The sequence below is a fragment of the Phyllobates terribilis genome, unplaced genomic scaffold (assembly GCF_046119375.1).
Source record: "Phyllobates terribilis strain yellow unplaced genomic scaffold, ASM4611937v1 Scaffold_4__5_contigs__length_816908805, whole genome shotgun sequence".
Lineage (NCBI taxonomy): Eukaryota > Metazoa > Chordata > Amphibia > Anura > Dendrobatidae > Phyllobates > Phyllobates terribilis.
This window is the reverse complement of record NW_027362764.1, coordinates 678,331,025-678,340,341: the sequence shown is the minus strand read 5'-3', so window position 1 is coordinate 678,340,341 and position 9,317 is coordinate 678,331,025. Positions and strand designations below refer to the sequence as shown.

General features: G+C 39.6%; 3 pseudogenes; all 3 read left to right on the top strand.

The window, feature by feature from the left end:
* Positions 1 to 221: 221 nt before the first annotated feature.
* Positions 222 to 341, top strand: LOC141268561 (5S ribosomal RNA; annotated as a pseudogene).
* A 922-nt stretch (positions 342 to 1,263) lies between these two features.
* LOC141268462 (5S ribosomal RNA) lies at positions 1,264 to 1,382 on the top strand (annotated as a pseudogene).
* A 620-nt stretch (positions 1,383 to 2,002) lies between these two features.
* On the top strand, positions 2,003 to 2,122 carry LOC141267868 (5S ribosomal RNA; annotated as a pseudogene).
* Positions 2,123 to 9,317: the final 7,195 nt, after the last annotated feature.

The window sequence follows — 9,317 nt, the reverse complement described above, 5'->3', positions numbered from 1 at the left end:
CCCTAGATCTTGTAGGGATCCCTCCCTCACATCTATAGGTCTGCGTTCAGACTAGCCGAGGACTTTAGCGGGTCTGATCGCAGGATCAGGTTCCCCGTTACATCGTAGGGATCTAGTTTAGTTCTATTGTAGGGATAAATCTCCTTTCTTTCCATTCTCTCTGTAGCAGATCATAACAAAGCGATCCTGAGAAAGGCTGGACGGGCGATGGATCAAGCAGCGTCTACTGGCCATACCACCTTGGATACGCCCGATCTCGTCTGATCTCAAAAGCAAAGCAGGGCTGGGCTCAGACAGTACTTGGATGGGAGACCTCCTGGGAACACCGGGTGCTGTAGACCATTTTGATGACATTTTGCCCTACTGCCCTGCTCGGCTAGCATGGAACGGCGCCTTGCCGGACACCGACCTTAAGTAACTAAGATGATGGAAGCCCCAAGGCCTCTGAGCCAGTTGGCAGCTAAGTACGCTACCACGCAGACCTGACACCGAGCTCCTTGCCACGGCTAGGAGTGCTTATTGACTCCGCAGCTCGCCGTGTGGAAATGATGGCATTAAAAGCACCCGGGGCCGTGAAGGGGCCAGGCTTACAGCAGGTGACCAGGGAAGGATTTGGATGCCGGCCGCCTAGCGAGGGCCAGCAGAAGTAACATGTTTCTCTCCAAAGAAGCTTGTGTAACCAAGCCAGACGGATGACAAAGAGCTAACCTCAGTGCAAGGAAGGCAAGGAAGGAATTGGGGAGGGGGGGGGTGATTCCTGATAGAGGCCTGAAATCATAAAACAGGCAAGAGAGTCTGACGCATGGTGACGGAGAGGTTGTAGGGGCAGATAGGGGGTGTTGTCACGTGCGAGCACGTGTGCATGCTGGCTTGTGTGTGAGAGTGCGATTCCTAGGTGTGGCGCGCTGCAGACAGTCAAAGGGATTGTTCCCTTTCATTAAAAGTTAATACCCGGCTGCAGGGTATTAGAAAGCAACTAACCGTGCTCTACTCACCCTACCCGGGTCTACCGGTGAGTCTCGCCTCTGCTCCCGGCCTGTGTCATTGGCCGCGAAGCTGACGTTCCGTCGACAGCGCTGCAGCCGATCAGTGAGCTCAGCGGCTCTGAGCGGGGCGTTGTGTCTACAAGACCTTTTAAGGAAGCCAGCAAAAAAATTGAAGAGAAGGGAAAGCACAAAAGGACCTGGTCTTGCTGAGCACTGGAAATGGTAGCCGGCAGCCAGACTTCAAAGTAGAAAAGCAGCAAGTGAGAGGCTTGTCTCTGCCTATGGCCACACCACCCTGAATATGCCCAATCTTGTCTGATCTCAGAAGCTAAGCAGGGTTGGGTGTGGTTAGTACTTGGATGGGAGACCACCTGGGAATACCAGGTGCTGTAGGCTTTTGTTTTTTCCTTCCTTCCACCAGCAGGGGGCACTCTCTTCTATGCCTTTTTTCCATTCCCTTTCACAAGTGCACACATTCATTCTCTTTTCTTTTTTTCATTTGCTTTCTCTCTTGCGCTATTTCATCTCTGCAAAATACCAGCATCCTTCTGATCACCGTGGGCCTCCAGCATTGTTGCTTATTTACTTTTAATACTAGGCTCCTTTTCACCAGGACCAGCGTCTCCCGGGTGAATGGAGGCAACAACCGGTAACCCCAAGCAGAAGACCTTTGCAGGCAACACGACCCTCCCCCCTGAAGAGCAGCTCAAAGTCACTGGCAACCATCTCACCCTCTTCCTTCATTCACCCCTGGACGTCTTGCTCCGCCCCCAAGTTACGGGTCCAGCTTGCTCTTTCTGTCACATTACCGCGATGAAGGGTTTAGCCTGCAGGAGAACCTGTGCCGAGCCATTTTTGAAGACACCTGATGCGGCGGGTGAATCACTGCTAAACAAACCACACCTGTAGGGACGGCACAGACTTTGCATGCACCTTCGGAGCCTGCCCCGTCACGGCCAGATTGCTCGCCACCAAGCGATTCTGAGAAAGGCTGGCCGGGTGATGGATCGAGCAGCTTCTACTGGCCATACCACCTTGGATACGCCCGATCTCATCTGATCTCAGAAGCAAAGCAGGGCTGGGCTCGGACAGTACTTGGATGGGAGACCTACTGGGAACTCCAGGTGCTGTAGACCATTTTGATGACGTTTTTACCTACTGCCCAGCTCGGCTAGCATGGAACGGCGCGTTGTCGGACACCGACCTTAAGTAACTTAGATGATGGAAGCCGCAAGGCCTCTGAGCCAGTTGGCAGCTAAGTACGCTACCCCGCCGCCCTCACGCAGGCCTGACACCGAGCTCCTTGCCACGGCTAGGAGTGCTTATTGACTCCGCAGCTCGCCGTGTGGAAATGATGGCGTTAAAAGCACTCGGGGCCGTGAAGGGGCCAGGCTTTCAGCAGGTGCCCAGGGAAGGTTTTTGATGCCGGCCGCCTAGCGAAGGCCAGCAGAAGTAACATGTTTCTCTGCAAAGAAGCTTGTGTAACCAAGCCAGACGGCTGACAAAGAGCTAACCTCAGTGCAAGGAAGGCAAGGAAGGTGCGGAAGGAATTGGGGAGGGGGGGGTGATTCCTGCTAGGGCCCTGAAATCATAAAACAGGCAGGAGAGTCTGACGCATGGTGACGGAGAGGTTGTAGGGGCAGATAGGGGGTGTTGTCACATGCGAGCACGTGTGCATGCTGTCTTGTGTGTGAGAGTGCGCTTCCTAGGTGTGGCGCGCTGCAGACAGTCAAAGGGATTGTTCCCTTTCATTAAAAGTTAATCCCCGGCTGCAGCCTATTAGAAAGCAACTAACCGCGCTCTACTCACCCTAGCCGGGTCTACCGGTGAGTCTCGCCTCTGCTCCCGGCCTGTGGCATTGGCCGTGAAGCGGACGTTCCGTCGACAGCGCTGCAGCCGATCAGTGAGCTCAGCGGCTCTGAGTGGGGCGTTGTGTCTACAAGACCTTTTAAGGAAGCCAGCAAAAAAATTGAAGAGAAGGGAAAGCACAAAATGACCTGGTCTTGCTGAGCACTGGAAAGGGCAGCCGGCAGCCAGACGTCAAAGTAGAAAAGCAGCAAGTGAGAGGCTTGTCTCTGCCTATGGCCACACCATCCTGAACACGCCTGATCTCATCTGATCTCGGAAGCTAAGCAGGGTCGGGCCTGGTTAGTACTTGGATGGGAGACTGTAAAATAATACTGTTCCTGTATTATTTTTTTCTGCTGAGGACTTCTCAAAGTATCAATATCACGATATTCTTATAAAAAATGTATCTATTTATTCTTGGATTGTCCATTAAAAAGAATCAGATTGCAGCAGGTACATACAATAATTAGTTATAAAGTAATTGTCCATTTGTCCATAATTAGCTTAATTGTTGAGATTCACCCATCTTTCCTTGGATCCTGGCTGGTAAATCATGTCTTTGTCCAGCATGTGTCCAGGCCTACATGTCATCTGCTTCTCAGCATGAAGATTCTGTGTCTTGTGGGGTGGGCAGAGCAAGAGAGTCCCCCCTTTCTGTACCATGGGCTTTTATAGCCAGTCCTATGGCACACCTGTTCTACATATGGTAGTGAACCAAAAATACACACACAACTAGCGCATGTCAACTAGACACGATGGCTGAGGCATAGAACTCAGAAAAATGATTATCGATTAACATTCCAAATGAATTTCCATAATTAACCATTTAACATTTCCCCCTTTTTTGAGAATAAAAGGACTTTAACTGAAAAATCTCAAAAGAAGATACATTCATCAATAATTTTTTCTTTCCTTCTTCCTTGGCAATATCATTAAATTTCCATAATAATAATAATAGTAATAATAGTATCAATATCGGATTATTGTTATATAATGATGTGAATTCATGTTATGGTAAGCCGCGACTAATATTCATTTAATATGTATAATTATAGTTCCCTATATCTAAATTGAAGCAATCGCGGGTTCAATCGTCATCATCTGATGTCATCGGGTCGTCGTCTCGTCTTCTTCTTGGTTCTTTTATAACACAGTCTTTAGATGAAAACTCCTTTGAAATAAATTACAGCATGTAGATATTGTACAGTCCATAATTGTGTTCATTATTGTTCAGTCCATAAACTGTACTCTTTATTAGAAAGATCATGTGTGTCAGTTGATAAGAAAACAAAGTCCATGGATGAAATGTAGCTTTAATATCTGTGCAGTGTCACCTGGACTTATGTTGGATCGTCTTTGGAATCTTCCGTGTGTCCGCACTGGTCTCGTGTCACTTTTGAAACAGATGTGACGTCTTTGGTCAGTAAAGCAAGGGTTAACTTGACACTTTCCTGCATTATATAGCACCATAACCAGTACTCAGTCCTTTATATACAGGACACATATGCCAGGTATTACCTGTTCACCAGCTTTCATTGAAGCGTTGCAGGTGATAAGAAACCAGTGTAATGTGATGAAACTTGAACACAACACAGTACATATAGGATCATCGTCCTCTGCCGTCCTGTTGATCAGTGGTGTGAATTGTATTGTATGTAATGGACACAGTCTATTATAACACTCAGCATTCACACCTGTTACCTTCTGAGACGTCCGGATATCAGTTGCTTCTTCTTGTAACTTTTGAGAATCTCTTTGATTTATAAAAATTAAAAGTCTTTATTAAGATAGAATTCATAATTGCGATGTCTTGATTGAAGTCTTCATTCCCTAATCTGATACCAAATCTGGCAGTTTTTCCTAACCTATAATATCACAGCGTACCATAGCAATCAGTAATATCCATCTAATTATTATCAAAATATTAAAATAAATTATGTTTGGAATAATAAACAATAATAGATAATAATTCATTATCAATCAAGTTCTCCATATGATAGAACATTTTTATGCCATAGGTGTAATTACCTTTTCCAACCCATAGGTGTCAGTGTATTTTGAAAAAACAAGTTTTTATATCTTTATTAAACCAATAATATCAAAGAATGTATACTCCTGAACCAAAATGAATAAATATATGAATGTATGAATGAATGAATGAATGAATAAATGAATGAATGAATTGTTGTGTTTACTCAGAAAATGTAAACATTTTTTTCCTTAGCAATATATATTTAATGAAGCAATACTCTTGTATTAGACATTACTTTATTAAATATTAATGTGTTTTCTCAATTGAGATATTGAACTCAAATAAAATCAAATGAGAATTAAAAAATGAAAAAATAGAAAAATAAGAAGTATAAAGTAAGAATAAAATTTTTAAAATAAAAATTTAAATTAAGAGTAAAAATAAGAATAAAAATAAAAATAAGGCCTTTAAATTTTAATGACAAAAGCAGAGTAATTATATTCTCCATAAAAAATACCCTTATATCTCCATTATCTGGATGATTTCATATTTGTCATAACCTTGTACCACCAAAAAAATATTAAATTATGCAACTTTGCATGTAATACCCTTCTTAATTATACCATAGTACCTTATTATTATTTCTTCTTTATTAAAATGTGTGGAAAATAAGTATTGATCAAAAGTGATTATGTAATCAGGATCAAAAACACATTTTCCCCCTTAATACCAAAAATATTATTTTATAAAATTTATGCATATATCAGAACCAAATTAAAAATAATTATTTTTCTAGAAATATTGTGCATAAATTTCATATCGATGAGTAGCATAGATTTGACTAAAGAGAGGTGTGTACCTATTTAGGTAACCATTAAAAATAATATTATAGTTATTCAAGAATATTATCACGTGGAAAATTATTCTAAATATAAATTTGCTTTGTAAACCATTTTGATGTGTGGTTGCCCTTATCCACTATTAGTTAAACCAAGAAATAATAATTATTAAAGAAATATAGAAATATATATATGTAGATAATACCTAATTATGTATTATAATTTCCTCAGAATTAAATATATTTTTGTACCTTCACATAAAGAAACATTTTTTTTTTTCAAACATACAAACATACGAGGCCTCTGTCACATCAATCACACTTAGCAGCTGCTGATTTACTCATCTGTCACCTTCACTCTGACATTCACAGATCTGTTCAACTCAAACATTCCACATATGAAGTTTTAGATATATATATATATATATATTTAACCCAAAATTGTTGTATCCCAATTTATTAATGCGCATTGCCATATCAATTTAATATCTTTATATTTCTTTGAATATTCCCCAAGTACATATTATATAATATGAGAGTAAGTCACTGGAATTTCAGACACTTGAAAAAACTCTTGTCTTAGATTCTTTATTCACTGGCTGCCCGGTCTTAAGTTACATCAGTTGAAAATAGAATGAATGGGATCCTATACTATTAGCTCAAAGTTCAAAGGCCGCAGCTGTCACACGTCATGCTGTAAAGCTACTTTACTTTGCACGAACACTTCATGCACAGAAAATATTAGCAATACAAAAGAATTAATAAGTATTACATATATATTATAGTTCAACTAGATATATTGTTATTATTTTAAAATGTTATACACATAAAATCATGCAATTTTTTCACTTCCTGTGTGAATAAAGAAATAAATCCATTTTAGAGTTCTTTGATCAAATCCTGCTTTGGAATGAAAACTCTCAGGTAATATAAGAAAATAAAATTAAATATCAAATTCATACAGAAACAGAATTATTTAAATATCTTATACATATATTGGTTGGTTCTAATGTAATTCAAAATATTGCAACTTAAATTTATATATATGAAGTTCTAATTTATTAATTAATATATATATATATTTTATAAACGTATATATAAATACAATTATACGCAATCTCTACTTAGACAAGTGTATATATATATATATATATATATATATATATGAACTATTAGAAACTATGTAACTACAATTTTACTGTATAAGATTATAAATAAATATTGAGACATTGCATTACATTTTGATACAACATTATAATTACAGTTTTTCCTTAGCCACTCCCTAAACCAAATCTTCTGTCTCTCTCAAATATCTCCAGGAACGCCCTATTTAGGAAAGACATTTTTCTATCCTTCAAAACCTCAGAGAACTGCCTGTTCTTCTGTCCACATTCCATGACGTCACTGTGAGTTGGTCGTCTCACCTGTCTCTGTCCATCAGTTTCAGCCATTTTCCTTTTTAGAGAATCACAGTTCTGACTGAGAATTAACTCATTCTGTGGAGAGATAGATCTTTGCACTGGCTGATATGGCTTATAACATATATGAAATCTTCTGCGTATTTGATAGAGTTCACTATAGGGATGACTCAGTCTAGAAGAGTTTGATATTGGCTTGTGGTAAGATTTTACCTTTCCTGGTTTTATAAATTTAGCTTGATTTATTTTCTTTTCACGATTCTCATGTTTTCTAACAAAATCCAGCATCTGCGCACATTCAAATAATGAATTTTTTTGTGATGCCATAATTTGGGAAACTGAATTTAGGAATTTGAATTTTTGTACAAAAGTTGTTATCATATGTTGTACTTTTCCATTTTTGATGAGAGCTTTGTACAACCGTTCAAATATGGACATGAATGTATATGTACATTCCTTCCTACCAATCCTTAGTTTCTGCAGATCTTCTATGTTGGGAAAATCCTTTGTGACACAATAAATCAAATATCTTAATTTGTCCAAATCATTTTCCCATCCATTAGGAGAGTCATTTTCACAGGGCATTAAATGTAAACGTCTGGACAATGTCACAGGAATCCATATTTTAAATAATTGATTCCTCTCCTCATTGGATAAATCAAACTTATCAGAGAAGCTCTCAAATGTCTCTGAATTTCTACAGGCATGGATTTTGACATCATATTTTGGCATGATTTTGCATAATTTCAGCAAATTTTTCCTCATTTTAATTTGGAGTTGAGCCTGGGTAATTCCAGAATTCTCTGATATTTTTAGTGGCTCTTGTATGTCCGTTCCTCCTACGTCACTCACGTCTCCTCCCACATCACCTAGTATGTCGGTTTCTCGTATGTCAGTCATGTCTCCTCCCATGTCAGGTTTCTGTATGTCCGTCTCTTGGTCAGACCCAAGGTCACCTTCAGTTACAGACACGTGTCTTACTTCTTGTTCATTTTCCACATTACAGTCAGAATCAGTATCACCGTCTGACACTTCTACACTGTTTTCCTACTTAGAAATCTCTAACACAAAACTATGAAAAAAATCTACCAAATGTAGAATATTTCTCAATTTCTGTTTGTCTCTATTTACCAATTTAGAAGTTAACTGTAAATTCTGCAATTCACATTCTTTGTATAAACTGAGCCACAAAACTTCTATGTCATCTCCTACATTAACTTTGAAATTAATATTACTTTGTTTAGCAAAAGAAGAAATTATATCCATATTTTGCTTACCTTAAGATTCCTTGGCTTCTCTTTATCAGCACGTCCTGTCTTCAGTTCGTCTGATTCTTTTCCTGTGTGATTCTGTTCCTTGTTAGTACCTCTGCTTCCTGTCTTTCCTCAGTCTGTAGGTCCTTTCTGCTTCTCGTGACAAACTAGTGAATTTACTGACACGTGAACAACAGCTGTTCAGCTCGTCAGGACTCCCCCTTTGTTCACGGAAGAAATTCACTTACTTAATTTAAAAAACAAAAAAACAGGACTGGCTGGCTCACCATTGTAAAATAATACTCTTCCTGTATTATTTTTTTCTACTGAGGACTTCTCAAAGTATCAATATCACGATATTCTTATAAAAAATGTATCTATTTATTCTTGGATTGTCCATTAAAAAGAATCAGATTGCAGCAGGTACATACAATAATTAGTTATAAAGTAATTGTCCATTTGTCCATAATTAGCTTAATTGTTGAGATTCACCCATCTTTCCTTGGATCCTGGCTGGTAAATCATGTCTTTGTCCAGCATGTGTTCAGGCCTACATGTCATCTGCTTCTCAGCATGAAGATTCTGTGTCTTGTGGGGTGGGAAGAGCAAGAGAGCCCCCCATTCTGTACCATGGGCTTTTATAGCCAGTCGTATGGACACCTGCTCTACATATGGTAGTGAACCAAAAATACACACACAAATAGCGCATGTCAACTAGACACGATGGCTGAGGCATAGAACTCAGAAAAATGATTATCGATTAACATTCCAAATGAATTTCCATAATTAACCATTTAACAGAGACCGCCTGGGAATGCCAGGTGCTATAGGCTTTTGCTTTTTCCTTCCTTCCACCAGCAGGGGGCACTCTCTTCTATGCCTTTTTTCCATTCCCTTTCACAAGTGCACACATTCATTCTCTTTTCGTTTTTTCATTTGCTTTCTCTCTTGCGCTATTTCATCTCTGCAAAATACCAGCATCCTTCTGATCACCGTGGGCCT